Source organism: Ictidomys tridecemlineatus, chromosome 6 (assembly GCF_052094955.1).
Source record: "Ictidomys tridecemlineatus isolate mIctTri1 chromosome 6, mIctTri1.hap1, whole genome shotgun sequence".
In the NCBI taxonomy this organism is placed as follows: Eukaryota; Metazoa; Chordata; class Mammalia; order Rodentia; family Sciuridae; genus Ictidomys; species Ictidomys tridecemlineatus.
In genome coordinates this window covers 81,384,942-81,401,842 of record NC_135482.1, presented here as the reverse complement: position 1 = coordinate 81,401,842, position 16,901 = coordinate 81,384,942, and the positions used below count along the sequence as shown (strand labels likewise).

General features: G+C 39.7%; 1 long non-coding RNA gene across 1 annotated transcript in view; it reads left to right on the top strand.

Moving 5' to 3' along the window:
* LOC144378381 (uncharacterized) overlaps positions 1 to 16,901 on the top strand; it is a 181,771-nt gene that overhangs the window by 69,247 nt on the left and 95,623 nt on the right. The gene's annotated exons all lie outside the window — the stretch shown is intronic.

The window sequence follows — 16,901 nt, the reverse complement described above, 5'->3', positions numbered from 1 at the left end:
CATTTCTAACCCGATACCCCCTCCCTTCCCCTCCTGCCCCATCTTGAGTTCGTCTATTCCTCCTACTCTCCCTTTCCTACCCCACTATGAGTCAGCCTCCTTATATCAGAGAAAACATTCAGCATTTTTTTTTGGGGGGGGATTGGCTAACATCACTTGGCATTATCTTCTCTAACTCCATCCATTACCTGCAAATGCCATGATTTTATTATCTTTTAATGCTGAATAATATTCCATTGTGTATATGTACCACAGTTTCTTTATCCATTCATCAGCTGAAGGGCATTTATGTTGGTTCCACAATTTAGCTATTGTGTATTAAGCTGCTATAAGCATTGATGTTGCTGTGTCCCTGTAGTATGCTGTTTTAAAGTCCTTTGGGTATAGACCGAGGAGAGGGATAGCTGGGTCAAATGGTGATTCCATTCCTAATTTTCCAAGAAATCTCCATACTGCTTTCTATATTGGCTCCACCAATTTGCAGTCCTATCAGCAGTGTATGAGTGTGCCTTTTCCCCCACGTCCTCGTCAATACTTACAGTTGTTTGTCTTCATAATAGCTGCCATTCTGACTGGAGTGAGATGTAATCTTAAAATAGTTTTGATTTGCATTTCTCTAATTGCTAGAGATGATGAACATTTTTTATATATATTTGTTGATTGTATATCATCTTCTGAGAGGTGTCTGTTCAGGTCCTTGGCACTTTTGTTGATTAGGTTATTTGTTTTTTTGGTGTGTAGCTTTTTGAGTTTTTTTTTTTTTTTAAATACCCTAGAGATTAGTGCGCTATCTGATGTGTGAGGGGTAAAGATTTGCTCCCAAGGTGCAGGCTCTCTATTCTCCTCACAGATTGTTTCTTTTGCTGAGAAGAACCTTTTTAGTTTGAGTCCATCCCATTTGTTGCTTCTTGATTTTAATTCTTGCACCAAAGGATTCTTATTAAGGAAGTCGGGGCCTAATCCCACATGATGGGAGATTAGGGCCTACTTTTTCTTCTATTATATGCAGAGTCTCCGGTTTAATTCCTAGGTCCTTTATCCATTTTGAGTTGAGTTCTGGGCATGGTGAGAGATACGGGTTTAATTTCATTTTGTTGCATATGGATTTCCAGTTTTCCCAGCACTATTTGTTGAAGATGCTATCTTTTCTCCAATGCATGTTTTTGGCACCTTTGTCTAATATAAGATAATTTTAATTTTGTGGGTTAGTCTCTGTGTCCTCTATTCTGTACCATTGGTCTACCAGTCTGTTTTGGTGCCAATACCATGTTGTTTTTGTTACTATTACTCTGTAGTATAGTTTAAGGTCTGGTATAGTGATGCCACTTGCTTCACTCTTCCTGTTATGGATTGCTTTAGTTCTTCTGGATCTCTTATTTTTCCAGATAAATTTCATGTTTGCTTTTTCTATTCTATGAGGAATGTCATTGGGATTTTAATTGGAATTGCATTAAATCTGTATAATGCTTTTGGTAGTATGGTCATTTTGATAATATTAATTCTGCCTATCCAAGAACAAGGTAGATCTTTCCATCTTCTAAGGTCTTCTTTGACTTCTTCTTTAGGGTTCTGTAATTTTCATTATATAGATTTTTCACCTCTTTCATTAAGTTGATTCTCAAGTATTTAATTGTTTTTGATGCTATTATAAATGGGTTAGTTTTTTTGTTTCCTTTTCTGAGGATTTGTCACTGATATACAGAATTGCATTTGATTTATGGGTGTTTATTTTATATCCTATTACTTTGCTGAATTCATTTACTAGTTCTAGATGTTTTCTTGTGGAACTTTTAGGGTCTTCTCAGTATAGAATCATATCATCAGCAAATAGTGCTAATTTGAGCTCTTGTCTTCCTATGTGTATTCCTTTCATTTCTTTCGTCTAATTGCTCTGGCCAGTGTGTCAAGAACTATGGTAAGTAGAAGTGGTGAAAGAGGGCATCCTTGTCTTGTTCCAGTTTTTAGAGGGAATGCCTTCAATTTTTTCTCCATTTAGAATAATGTTGGCCTGGGGCTTAGCATAGATAGCCTTTTATGATGTTGAGGGTATGGTCCTGTTATCCCTAATTTTTCTAGTGTTTTGAACACGAAGGGGTGTTGCATTTTGTCCAATGCTTTTTCTGCGTCTATTGAGTTGATCATATGATTCTTATGTGTCTTTGCCTGTTTTTGGAATCAGGGTGATTATTGGCCTCATAGAATGAGTTTGGAAGTGCTCCTCTTTTTCTATTTCCTGAAATAAATTGAAGGTCTTGTAGAACTCAGCTGTGTATCCATCCGGTTCTGGGCTTTTCTTGGTTGGTAGACTTCTGATGGCATCTTCTATTTCATTGCTTGAAATTGATTTGTTTAAATTTGATATCATCCTGATTCAATTTGGGCAAATTATTTGACTCTAGAAATTTGCCAAAGCCTTCAATATTTTCTATTTTATTGGAGTATAGGTTTTCAAAATAATTTCTAATTATCTTCTGTTTTTCTGTAGTGTCTGTCATGGTATTTCCTTTTTCATCACTTATGTTAGTAATTTGAGTTTTCTTTCTTGGTTAGCATGGTTAAGGGGCTGTCAATTTTATTTATTTTTTCAAAGAACTAACTTTTTGTTCTGTCAAATTTTTTTAATTGTTTCTTTTGTTTTAATTTCATTGATTTCAGCTCTGATTTTAATTATGTCTGTCTTCTACTGCTTTTGCTGTTGATTTGTCCTTTTTCTCCTAAGGCTTTGAGATATAATGTTAAGTCACTTATTTGTTGACTTTTTCTTCTTTTACAGAATGAATTCCATGCAATAAACTTTCCTCTTAGAGTTGCTTTCATAGTGTCCCAGAGATTTCAATATGTTTTATCTGTGTTCTCATTCACCTCTAGGAATTTTTAAATTTCCTTCTGGATGTCTTCTGCAACCCATTGTTCATTTACTAGCATATTATTTAGTCTCCAGGTGTAGGAGTAGCTTTTATTTCTTATTTTATCATTGATTTCTAATTTCATTCTATTATGATCTGATAGAATGCAGGGTAGTATCTCTACGTTTTTATATTTGCTAAGATTTGCTTTGTGGCATAATATATAGCCCATTTTAGAGAAGGATCCATGTGCTGCTGAGAAGAAAGTGTATTCGCTTGTTGAAGGAGGAAATATTCTATATATGTTAAGTCTAAGTTATTGATTGTGTTATTGAGTTCTATAGTTTCTTCATTCAACTTTTGTTTGGAAGATCTATCCAGTGGTAAAGAGGTGTGTTAAAGTCACCCAGAATTATTGTGGTCTATTTGACTCTTGAACTTGAGAAGAGTTTGTTTGATGAACATAGAAGCTCCATTGTTTGGGGCATATATATTTATAATTGTTAAGGCTTATTGGTGTATGGTTCCCTTGAGCAGTATGTAGTGTCCTTCTTTATCCTTTTTGATTGACTTTAGTTTGAAGTCTACTTTATTTGATATGGGGATGGAAACCCCTGCTTGCTTCTGCAGTCCATGTGACTTGTATGATTATTCCCAACCTTTCACCTTCAGTCTGTGAATGTCTTTTTCTATGAGATGAGTCTCTTGGTGGTAGCATATTGTTAAGTCTTGTTTTTTTGATCCAATCTGCTAGTCTATGTCTTTTGATTGGTGAGTTTAGGCCATTAACATTCAGGATTATTATTGAGACATGATTTGTATTCCCAGCCATTTTTGTTTATCTTTGGTATCTAACATGACTTGGTTTCTCCTCTGATTAGATTTTCCTTTAGTGTAATCCCTCCCCCTGCTGATTTTCATCATTGTTTTTCATTTCCTCTTCTTAGAATATTTTGCTGAGGATGTTCTATAGTGCAGGATTTCTAGATGTAAATTCTTTTAACTTTTGTTTATCATGGAAGGGTTTTATTTCCTCATCAAATCTAAAGATTAGTTTTACTGGATTTTTGGGAAATTTTCTGATATTATCTCATTGAAGAGATTGTGCATTCCTTTGGTTTGAAACTCTGTGTCTTCCTCTAGTACTCTTAGATTTGGTCTTTTGACGCTGTTCCATATTCTTGGCTATTCTGTTCATGGTTTCTTACTATCTTCACTGTGTGATCAACTTTATTTTCCTGATTGTATACTTTGTCTTCATTATCTGATGTTCTTTCTTCCAAGTGATCTAGTCTGTTGGTTATGCTTTCTATTGAATTTTTTATTTGGTTTATTTTATCCTTCATTTCAAGGATTTCTGACTTTTTTTTTCAGAGTCTCTATCTCTTTCTTGAAGTAATCTTTCGCTACCTGTATTTGCTCTCTTATATCATTGATGGAGTGATTAATTTTTGCCTGTATTTTCTCATTTATGTCATTTTTTAATTCACAGATCATTTTAATTATGAACCTTCTGAACTCCTTCTCTGACATTTCTTCAACTTCGCTGTCCCTGGGTTCTGTTATTATAGTGTCCTGGTTTGTTTGAGGCACTTTCCTCCCTTGTTTTTTCATGTTGTCTATGTGTCTTTCTTTCTTGCAGCATTGATCTGAGATATTACAGTTTCCACAATATATTCTTGTAGTACCTGTGCAGATTGTCTGTACCTCACCTATTTGTTGGGCTTCCAGACCCTGCTGGTGTCCCTCAATGTATGCTACTGCAACTAAAGGTAGTGGTAGCAATAGCTGAGATATCTTGAGATAATAGTGGAGGTGCCCCAAGATGGATGCAATGTCTTACAGAGATGGGGCTGAAAGGATGGGCCTCACACTCCCTTTGGGATATCTGCTCACAGATGCAACTTCTTCTAGACCCTGTCTGTTGTCAAAAAGGTAGGAGCAATGCAAGTGTAACTGATGTGATACTGCAATCTGTATACGGGGTAAAAATGGGAGTTCATAACCCACTTGAATCAAAGTGTGAAATATGATATATCAAGAACTATGTAATGTTTTGAATGACCAACAATAAAAAGAAAAAAGAAAAAAAAAAGGTAGGAGCTACTGCATGGGGAAGGCTATGGCAATGTTTGCAGTGTCCCAAGATGGAAGTGGTTTAGGTTTAGGCTCCTAGGCAGAGCCGGGGGGAGGAGGGGGGCTAACTGGGTCCTACCCTGGACCTGGGTCCTGTGAAAGTCAGTGTGGGCAGATCTAGGCGGGGCCTGGGCTCCCATGGTAGTGAGCTTGGGTCATGCACAGGCTGGTGTGGGCAGATCTGGGCTGCTGGGCTTGACCTCCCATGGTAATCCGCTGGTTGAAAGGGATGGTCCTGTGCCTGAGGCTGGGCTCTGGCGCTTGCCTGCTGAAGGAGGGGTGCCTCCTATAAACCTGGGTCCAGCACAGACCCTTGTGGGTGGATCTGGGCCTCCAGGCTTTACCTCCCTTGGTAGTCTGGTGGTAGGAAGGGGCGATTCTGTGCCAGAGGCTCAGCTCTGGTGGGTGTCTGCCCTGCTGGTGGAGGGGGTGGACCAGGGCCTACTGTGAGCCTGGGTGCCATGCGAGCTGGTGTGCTTTCCTCTTTATCTTTTTAAAAATCATTTGGAAACTCCTTATCACTTAAAGGAAAATAAAAGATATTCATATCAATTATTTTTATTACTTCATTAAAAACTTTATTTGGGGAGATTTTATAAAAGGAAAAACTTTGTAATACCTGTGGCTTCAAGTTTTTTATGCTATTTCGTTGTCCCCAGTTTTATTTCTAAGACTATAAAATTGAAAGATATTTAGAAAAATAAATTGAACAGATAAGTATGGTTATTTCCAAGTTTTAAAAAAACATCCTTTGTGTATCATTTATTGAATTTGCCTTTATTCAGGGTTAAATTAAATAGTGCACCCTCGTTTAGCTGTGCTGAGTTTAGATATGTGTTTGATCCTATTAATGGGCAAACTTTACCTATGTGTATGTATGTGTACATATGCAGTTATAGTGTGTGTACATATCATATATTGTGTATATCATACACATTATATAAATGTATATTATCGCATACAAATCATATATCATATATAATGTTGATATTACATTTATTATACATATGCATATTTATACACATACATATAGACTTCTTTTTTTTGAAGAGAGAGAAACTTCAAAGAGTTCATTCAAAGAAAAAGTGTTTTCATTTTCACAGCCAATAAAAAAGCTACAAATACATAATTCCCCTTGAGGACACAGCAAAGGCCTTGAAAGAGCTGGGGATTTTCCCTTTCATCTGTCAGAAACTCCTTGTTTTGGACAATAACACAATGTTCTTCCTTTATGGCCTCTACTTCCATAAATATGCTCATTTGATGTTTTATGAAAGCTGAATAACTGAATATCTTTCTCTTCAAGTTGGTAGAAATGTTGTTTCTCCTATTCTGCCCTTGACATATATATGAAAAAACTATCCAAGTAAAAATGGTCAAATGAAATGAATAGACATTTTTTTAAAAAGAAATGCAAATAGCCAATAAATATATGAAAAAGTACTTAATATTTTTAGCTACCAGGGAAACGTAAATCAAAACTATAGTGAGTTTCTATCTCACCCAGTTAGAATATCTATTATAAACAATGAAATAAACCATAACAAATGGTGTGTAAGGATGTGGAGAAAAAGGAACACTTACATAATGTTGGCAGGAATGAAAATTAGTATGACCACTATGGAGAACACTATGGAGATCCTTCAAAAACTGAAAATGGAACTACCATAGGATTCAGGTATCCCACTGTTAGATGTATATCCTAGGGAAATTACGTCAGCATACAAGATAGATGTATTTATACCCATGTTTATTGTGGCATTATTCACAATTGCCAAGATATAGAAATACGGAATTGGCCTAGGTGCCTGTTAACAGATGAATGGTTAAAGAAAATGTGACTGAATTCTCTGTCTGTCTGTCTCTTTCTTTCTCTCTAACATTATTCAGCCACAAAGTAGAATGAAATCTTGCCATTTGCAGGAGAATGGAAGACATTATTTTAAGCAAAATAAACCAGACACTGAAAGACAAGTATCAAGTGATTTCTTTCATATGTAGAAACTAAAGAAAAAACAAATGATCTGACAGTAGAAGAGGAACTATTAGGGACTGAGAAGGGGCTCGGAGGAAGTAAGGAGAGAGGGCAAGAGGGAGGAAGGGTGGAAGGAGGATAGATGGACATGATAAATACATGATTTATGTATGTATGGAAATATCAGAGTGAATCTCATTAATTTGTCAAACTAGTGTGTGTTAATCATTATAATTTAAAACTCACTTAAAAAGAAAAATCTGGTGACAAATCCAGAATTATAGTCCTTAAACCCTACAGTTGAACCTCTTCTCACGAAAACATTAAAATGTTTTCAGTTATTCTAGAATCAGAATTTCAAGTTAAGAGTTTTAAAAATCATCTAACTCAATTTCTTCTTTTGGTAAGAAATAGAACTTGGGCTCAGTGACAGATTGAGAGGTTTTCCTAAGGCAGACAGAATTGAGGATGGAATATACTTCTCCAGACTCGGGCTCTGAGCCCTGGTCCACAGTCCTGAGGAGCACTTTCTGAATTAGTAAGTGATGGGGACAAGCAAAATGAACAATTTAGGTAAAAATCCCATACTTACTGGTGCTTTTCTCTCCAGAATTATAATACCCTATTTCTAGCAGAAAAAATTTCTTTTAAAATAGTCTTGATAAAGTATGAGCTTTAGTTATTAGTAATTATCAATCTGTGTTCATTAGTTGTGACAAATGTACTTATATAAGAGCTTAATAGAGAAACTGGGCCCATCTAAAACTATTCTAAATTAAAAATTTGTTTTAAAAACATAAGTCTTTGTACAGTTGGCTCTCTGTATTAGTAGGTTCTGCAACTGTGGATTTGACCAACCACAGATTGAAAATATTCAGAAAAAATATTGCATCTGTACTGAACACATACAGACTTTTGTCTTTATTCCCTGAACAATAAGAATAACAGCTATTCACATATATTTATATTAGAGTAGTATTATAAGTAATCTAGAGATGTTTAAATATATGAGAAGATGCTTGTAGGTTATGTGCAAATGCCATGCTGTATTATATAGATTTAAGCATTCTGTGCAGCAATATCAAAATTTTTTTTCTTATATGACTTATTTAATTTAGCATCCAGTTCCATCCACTCATCAGCAAATGGTATCATTTCACTCTTTAAGACAGGGTAAAACTTCTTCATGTACGTACACCACATTTTATAATCCATTTAGTATGTCACGGCTAGTGAGAGTTATGCTGCTATAGATATTGGCATGTCCCTAGTGGTCTGCTGAACATCTACCAAGGAGTGGAATAACTGGATCATATGGTGGTTCCGTTCCTTTTTTTTAATATTTATTTTTTTTAGGTGTAGATGGACACAACATAATGCCTTTATTTTTATGTGGTGCTGAGGATCGAACCTGGGTCCCTCTCATGCTAGGCGAGCGCTCTACCGATTAACTTGTTTTAGTTAGGTATTTATGATAGCAGAATACATTTTGATTCATTGTACACAATTGCAGCACACCTTTCCATTTCAACTTTTTCATTTTTGTACATGATGTGGCATTGCACTGTATGTGCAGTCATACATGTACCTGGGGTAATGATGTCCGTCTCATTCCACCATCTTTCCTGCTCCTATACTCCCTCCCCTCCCTACCCTTCCCTTTGCCTGAAGTTCTTCCATGCAATATCAGATTTTTAAAAAAATCATGGACTAATGCATGTAGAGTTCAAACTAATCCCCAAGCAAGTGTGCTTCTTTGGGTAGGTTTCCTTGTTTTTAGCAGCGTCAACTCCCTAGATGTGCCACATGGTATACAACCAGCCCTCTTTATTTATCTTCTTGAGTGATGTTTTTATTCTAGAATTCCCTAGACTGAGTTATCACATTATCTGGATGTTGTTTTGCATGTTTTTCCTAAACCCAAATAAGATAAATGTTGTTACATTAACTTTAATAAATAAAGAAGTCAAGCTTTGGAGGGATTGGTCATTTCCTCAATGCCATTCAGAGGGTAAAGGCAGACTCAGGGCTTGTGTGCTCCCAGGCTATCTTGTCAATGGTGCTTGCTCTCTTGGGCCTTTCTGTGGTTCCAGCCCTCTTGTCAGTAACACACAGCCAGAGCAGAGCTGCCCAGCATCTTTGTTACATCTCCTACCTCAGCATCAGGAACGCTACCCGTTCTACTCTGTCTTGATAAAGGGGAATAATAACATATAATTAGTTTTGTCAGTTACCCTGATTACTGGATTTTAAGTCCAGAGTTATAATAATTAATAGAACATTGTGAAATTAGAAGAAGAAACGACCTACTGTGACCTCAAGGATAAATGCAGATATTAAGTTGCCACATACTGACTTGCATTTCATGCACCTCGGCTGACTTTGGTAATCAGCATGGGGATGCCACTTTATTTTATGCTGGTGGGCACAGCAGCTAAGGAAAATGCTACCATGGCCTAAGTATGATGTGAAAACCTCCCAAGTGGAGAGCTCCCAGGATACTGTTCTTGTATTTGGATCTTAATATTATTCTCTCCTGGCTTCAGACAATATTCACAGAATAAACATAAAAACAAAGCAAAACAAAACAACTGAAGTCCTGATAGAAATACAAACACATTAAGAGGGAAAATAAGGCTCATTTGTCAGCTTTTATTAAAACATTCACAGAGTTAAAAAAATTCACTCAGTCTTTGATATAGACCTAGACTCATGTGAGCACATACACCATTCTTTAATTTTTACCCTTTGAATGTGCATCCTTTTCCTTTTCTTCTCATCTTTTCCCTTCCCCTCCCTTCTTATCTTTTCTCTTCCTCCAATTCTTCTCTCTCCCTTCTTCTTCCTCCTTTTTATTCTCTTCCTTTTCTTTCTTCCTTCCTTCCTCCTCTCCTCTCCTCTCCTCTCCCCTCCCCTCCCCTCCCCTCCCCTCCCCTCCCCTCCCCTCCCCTCTCCTCTCCTCTCCTCTCCTCTCCTCTCCGGCTGGAGACTCCTGTAAAATCATCACATTTCAGGAATGTGTGTGAACACAGCTCTTATTTTTCAGTATTTTTCTAGTGTTTCTCCTCATATTCACTGTGATTTACCAGATCACCTTTTCAGTCCCTACTGCAGGCATAAGGAACAATGGAAAGTAAAAAGATGGGAAAAAATCAGATGCTTAGAAGATGAAAAAGGATAATAAAAATCCTTATGCTAAAAACTGATCTCACCTATAGGACAAGTGAATGATGTGGGTTGAAAATGAATACTCTCACAGGGCGCTGTGGCACATGTTTATAAGCCCAGCCACTTAAGAGGCTGAGGCAGGAGGATTGCAAGTTTGAGGACAGCCTCAGAAACTTGTGAGACCCCTAGCAATTTAGCAAGACCCTGTCTCAAAATAAACAAACAAAAAGAACTGGGAATATAGTTCAGGGGTAAAGTGCCATGTTTGGTCCTCAGCACCCCTACCCCACAAATAAGAAAGAAAGAAAGAGAACTCTCTTTGGTTAGCTGTTGGCCCTGTATATATATATTTTAACTTCATTAAAAGGCTGATGTCACTTAGAAGAGTAATAGTCATAGAACTTTCAGGCCGTGAGTTTCATGGGGGTGTGGGAGGGAAAGCGTTTAGTAAGGTAGATCATTTGTAGAAAGGGAGAACTCTTCCAGGGTTTACCTAAATCTTTCCTTAAAAGACAGTGGTGATTATCCAAGCAGCTTCCCTCTCTGCTTCCAGAACCTTCCATGGCTCTCATGTTCTCCTGATACCATCTGCTCCATCCTGACCAGTAGGCTTCTTTATGTTTCTGATGATAGCACAGCTTTTCCTATTTGTAGTTAAACTTAGCATGAATAATGCTACAGTAAATAATACTATGGGGACTACCTACTCTGACTCCTTTTTACTATTCTTTTTTTCTTCTTTTCGTTGTGTGTTGCTTTGGAGTGCTACAGCCCTCAAATCTGTGCCCTCAAGTCACTGTAGGAGGTAATTTCTAAATAAAACCAACATTAGACCTTTGACTTTCCAGTAAGTTATTTTCCACGTTTGCTGTGCTTTTCCCTCTGCCTGTCCTGTCTTTGTGCACAATGTAGGTTTGATTTCTCAGATTCATATTGGAAGTTACTCCTTTGGGTTTTTTCCTTGGCGTTTTCAAAGGCAGGAAAGAATTTCTCACCTCTGGAGTTCTTCTCTGCTGCAGGTAAAGAATTTAACAGCTATGGGGGTGATAATTAGAGCCAGTAATAATTTGACTGACTTACTCTAGTCACTGAGTTATACAGTAGCTCTCTCCTTTAATATTTTAAGATGGTTATTTAACTCTCTGCATATTTGGTTTAAGAAATCTACAGTGCCTCAAAGTCACTGATAAGATGATTTATGCAGGGTGTCCAAATGGATTTTGCCCGCGTAGATTTATGTAGGGAGCTGCAAATTGTCTGGTAAGAGTTATTTTTTAAAAAAACATTTTCTCTTCTTCTTCTTTAGTAGATGGACACAATATCTTTAATTAATTAATTAATTAATTAATTTTTTTATGTGGGACTGAGGATTGAACCCAGTGCCTCACACATGCTAGGCAAGTGTACTACCAATGAGTCACAACCCCAGCCCTGGTTAAAATTATTTTTGAAATAATTAAAAAAATATATTCCCTTTTAAAGATTGGGATGATGGTGAAAATCAGAAATTGCTGATTTCTTTTGGCCTGAGTGTTACAGGAGGACCCCCTGGTTCTGAGAGGTAAGGCAGCGGCATTGTAAGAGGATTCCAAGGAAGACGTGAACTGGCTTTCTCCAGCCCAAGCCAGATGCCTCGGGGTCACCCTTAATGTCGATGGCACCTTGACATGTCTGGGTAATTTGGCCTACTTTCCCATCCATATAGCCACCACCTTCATACAGAACTCATTGTTTCTCACCTCTCCCCTGGGTTAGTTACTGTACCAGCATCCTAACTGGTCTGCTGTCTCAGACTGTCCAGGCCACTATGACAAAATATACGGAAATGAGTGACTTATAAACCATACAAACTTATTTCTAGTTCTGGAGGCTGGGAAGTCAAAGACGGAGGTGCTGGCAGATTGGGTATCTGGTAAGGACTCACTTCTTGGTTCTTCAGTCATTGTCTTTTCATCTTTTTGCTCTGTCCTCACATGGCAGAAGGGACATGGAAGCTCTCTGAGGTCTGTGATATTCAGACACTAATCACACTCATGAGTGCTCTACCCTCACAAATTCATCACCTCCCAGAGCCCTCACCTCTGAATACGGTCACTTTGGGGGTTAGGTTTCAGCCCAGGAATTTTGGAGGGACACAAACATTCAGTCGACAGGACCAACCTTCTGATGGGACTGGGGGACCACATACTCCATCCAGCTCCCTTGGATAACCAGGAGGGAGACCCCTACCTCCGTTTACCAAGTCAGCGTCACCAGCTCCTGTGCCTCTCTGACACAGGATAGCTCTCAATGATACCTGCAGTTTCCCTTCTCTGAACGCCTTCTTAAATACTGAGGACCCAAGTGAAGACTCTTCCGTTTTTAGCTCTTCTCTCCTGACCAGGCTTTTGTGAGGTGGCCCAGCTGAGGCTTCAAGCTCCAGCCTTTCCTCCGTCTGTGTGAAACTTAGAGCAGCTCCGCAAATCCCATGCTCCTGGCTCCACACACGCTTTTCCTGGCACCTAGAAAACTCTCCTTCCTCTGGTTGATTCTCACTCCTTCCCTCTGCACTCATCACTCTGTTGAAACCCCCCCAGCAACTTACCCATCTCCACCTCTGCATTCTGAGCTCCCTGACTGCAGGAACCACATATATCTTTTTTTTTTTTTTTGTACTGGGATTGAACTCAGGGGCACTTAACCACTGAGCCACATCCCTAGCCCTATTTTGTATTTCTAGACAGGGTCTCACTGAGTGGCTTAGTGCCTCTCTTTTGCTGAGGCTGGCTTTGAACTCATGATCCTCCTGTCTCATCCTCGGATGCTGCTGGGATTACAGGCCTGCACCACCACACCCAGCCACATCTACCTTTTTTATCATTGACTCCTCAGTATTCAGTCCACCATCTGGCACATGGTAGGTGCTCAGTACTTGTTTGTGGTACTAGTGAATGGGGACAACAACAGGGCAATAGCAAGGATGGTCCAAGAAACGTGAAATTATCCAAAAGAAATGCTTCTGAGCCTCTCCTAGCTTCTTTCTCACAGGATTCTGAGGCTCTGACTCAGTCTACAGACCATCTCCCCAAGTTCTAGTTCCAAAGAGCTGGTCTGATTGTGAAGGCAGATTGATCTTGCTTTTTGGTTCCTATGTTATGTAGACACAACAGGTGCTGTTGTATTTAGGAATAAGTAGTAGAGCTTCTCACTTGGCTCATGAGGTTTAACTTTCTCATCTGGACTTCTGGAGTCTATCAGGAGCAGAACATGTTCCTGACTCTATTGCCCCTCCAGCTTGGCTTCAAGATGAAGACAGGATAGTCCATGGCCCACCTGCTCCCCGAATCAGAGCCGTCCAGCCGGCCTGCAGATCCTAGAGTAGCAATGTACATGCATTTTGTTATAGGCCACTGCGTCCTTTGGGATGGTTAGTTACTGAAGCAGTGGGTCACTAATGCACCATCTGAAGCATAGGTGATGGGCTCTTATTGAAACCAAAGTAAAATACAGACTTAGGAGCATACAAACTGTGGTCGATGCTCACCACCCATTCCAACCTCATTCTGGTATTAGAGAGGCTGGGAATACCATAAATCACATTTCCCAGAACCTCCTATGGCACAGGTTTCAAATATAATCTAAGTTCCACCAATCAGATGAATTGAAAACTGAGTTGAGCAGCGTGGCTACTTTGGATGCTGCAGACCATGGTAGGTAAGGGAAGAGCTTGTGTAGGTGGTGGCAGCTTTGTGATTCTGGGTCCTGGAATTGTTAATCCTCTGCTTAGGCTGCTCTCCCAACTCTTCTAGTGTTTTGTGATTTACCTGATGTCGTGGCACTTAACTTAGAGGGTAAGGAGGTTTCTGTTGATGGCTTTCCAAATTTGATAAGAATGATAAAGTAGCCATTTCCAACTATAGACTCACAAAAATTCCATGGTGAGAATTTCAAACTAGAATTGGGAAGCTGATCCATCACAGATTCTCAGTCACAAATGGGATACAGTCTAAACTTAACCTGGCAGAAGCTCACAATTTGGATACAAGTTACTTCTCCAAACTCTTTTCTTACCTCCGTGCTTATAGAGCTGCACAGTAGGCAGAGTCTTTGCCACACCTTGGGCATGTTGATGTCTCTGTCATTCCTTTTAACTCCTTGAATCATTTCTGCAGCCAGTGTGTATCAATTGTCTACCATATGGCCATATCCTGTGAGGCTCTGAAAATACAGAGATGGAGACAAGGCTGGAGATCCTAGTCTAGTGTGAGAGATGGAAATATAGAAAAATAAGTATCATGAGTCCTATTAAGTACTTGGATATGAGTTTGAGAAAAGCTCTGGGATAATGGAGGAAAAGAGGGATTTGTTTACCTGCAGAAGTAACGTGATCAAGTCACATCCTTGAGCAGTTCTGGCGACCAGGTGGGACATGGACTAGACTGGAAGACACAGCTGCCTGGACACAATGGTATAATGAGAATGAGAGCTCATTCGTGGCAGTAGGGGAGAGGGGGAAATGGTCAGTGGTCGGAGGTGTGTTCCTGGGATAGAATGTGGGGCATGGGAGGGAGACGAGGTGGGATGCTTGAAGGTTCACTGCCATGACTGGCTAGGTGAGCGCAGGTGCTCAGTGGCGTCCAGTAGATATTTATGGATGACATGACTATAATTAGTTCTACCACCAAGATAGACTGTAAAAAAGGATTAAGGAAGTCTGTGTGTTTGTCTGTGCGTGCTGGATTGGGGGAGGACAGGATGATGTTTTGAAATCCTACATAGGCCTTTGTTTGATGCAGTTAATAATTTCCAGTAGGTAGGAAGGGTCTGGGAAGAGAGCAGAGCTGGGGAGATGGAGTTCATTTTTTTCTGGGTGTGGACAGCTGGGGGATGACGAGACTGTGTCAGAAAAGCAGTGTGGGGATGGATGTTGGGGAGCCCCAGCACACTGGGAAGGAGACAGCTGGAAGAGTCAGAGGAGGCAGGGTCCAAGTGAGAAAATCTGTTTCAAGAAGAGGGCACCTGTGGTGCCACGTGCACTCTGCAGGATGCAGAGTGTCCAGCAAGTTGAAAACCTGAAAAAGCAGCTTGGCAGGAGCAGCTTTGTTGTAATTTATTTATTTTATTTTTGTATCAGGGATTGACCTCAGGGCCACTCAACAGTGAGCCACGTCCCCAGCCCTATTTTGTATTTTATTTAGAGACAGGGTCTCACTGAGTTGCTTAGTGCCTCGCCATGGCTGAGGCTGGCTTTGAACTTGTGATCCTCCTGCCTCAACCTCCTGAGCTGCTGGGATTACAGGTGTGCACCACCACGCCTGGCCTTATTGTAGTTTTATGGAAGAGGTGTGAACAGGATCTAAAGGGTGGAGGAGAGGACATTAATACACACTTGTTCCTGGGTAAGACTAGGAGGAGGGGTGGGGAAATGAGGCCAAGGATAATGGGAAGACTTTCACTAGGAAAGAAGTAAAACTGCTGTTATCACCACCATCAGCACAACCTCTGCCAATAGCCCTCTTCACTGAAAGTAAATATGCCTTGTCTTTGTAGCACTTGTCTCAGCTGCACATACCAACATTGTGCCAAGAGCTTTTTCTTGATGTTCACAAGAGCCATGCAAGTTGGACATACGAATTTCCCTTTTCTGTAGGATGAAAATGTTACCCTGAGGTCATTCAGTGAAGAGATGGCAGAGTTGGATTTAAACACAGGATTTAAACTAATTGATTTCCAAGTAAAGCTAATAATGAATTCTTTTAAAAACACCATTGTATGCCTTATTTAGAATGGAAATTGGAAGTACAGAAAAGGGAAAGGAGAACCTAACAGAACAGAGTCCTGGTGGAGATGAGGCTACTAATCATAACTTAGCATTTATTGAGCATTTACTATGTGTTAAACAATAATTACTAAATCTTCATGATGAACCTCTGTAAGATTACTTTTTATGGATAAAAAAATGAATGTTTAGAGATGTTAAGAAATCTTTCTAAAGTTCCATAGTTGATGAGGCAGACTCAAGAATCATTCATGCGGGGAGCGCCCAGCGGGAAGCCGCACCTAATCCACCAGGCCACTCACTCCTGCCCTTAGTTATTTGATATCTCTGAAGACACATCAGCCAATCCGGAGAAGTATTGGCCTCAAGATTGATTATATCACCAGGCATGGTGGCATAAGCCTATAATCCCAGCAACTCGGTAGGCTGAGCAAGAGCATCAAAACTTTGGGGAGGAAGACGCGCCAGGCGCCCAGCCAGACCGGAGGAGGAAGCCCGGCCCTGCCCGGAGTGCTAGCCAGGAGGAAGCTGATCAACCCTTAAAACCCATCAAAGGGGGTGTGGCTACCAGCACGGTTCTGCGGCTGATCCAGGTACCTGGTTTCCAACTCCCCGACCCTTAGCTGCGATAACTCAAAATATTTCCCACAAGCTTTTGGGGGTTGTAGCTATCAACGCAAAACAACTGTACAGGCACCTGGTTTCTACCTCAGAGACTAGAGTAGGGAAGATACAGGTGGAAGATCATTTCCTTTCACACTGGCTATACCCACCACCCTGCATACAGAGGCTCAAGCTAGGAATAGACAACGCCACCTACTGGAAGCAAGGAAAACAGTGTTCTGAGAGACTTTTTTTTTCTCTTTCTTTCTCTTTTCTTCTCTCTCTTCCACAACTTGAGCATATGTGAAACCAAGAACTGTACATGAACAACCGAATTACCAAAGTAATATAATATAGAGGAATTGCATATACCCCACCTTCCCTCCATTTTTTTCTTTATTTCTATCTTACTTCT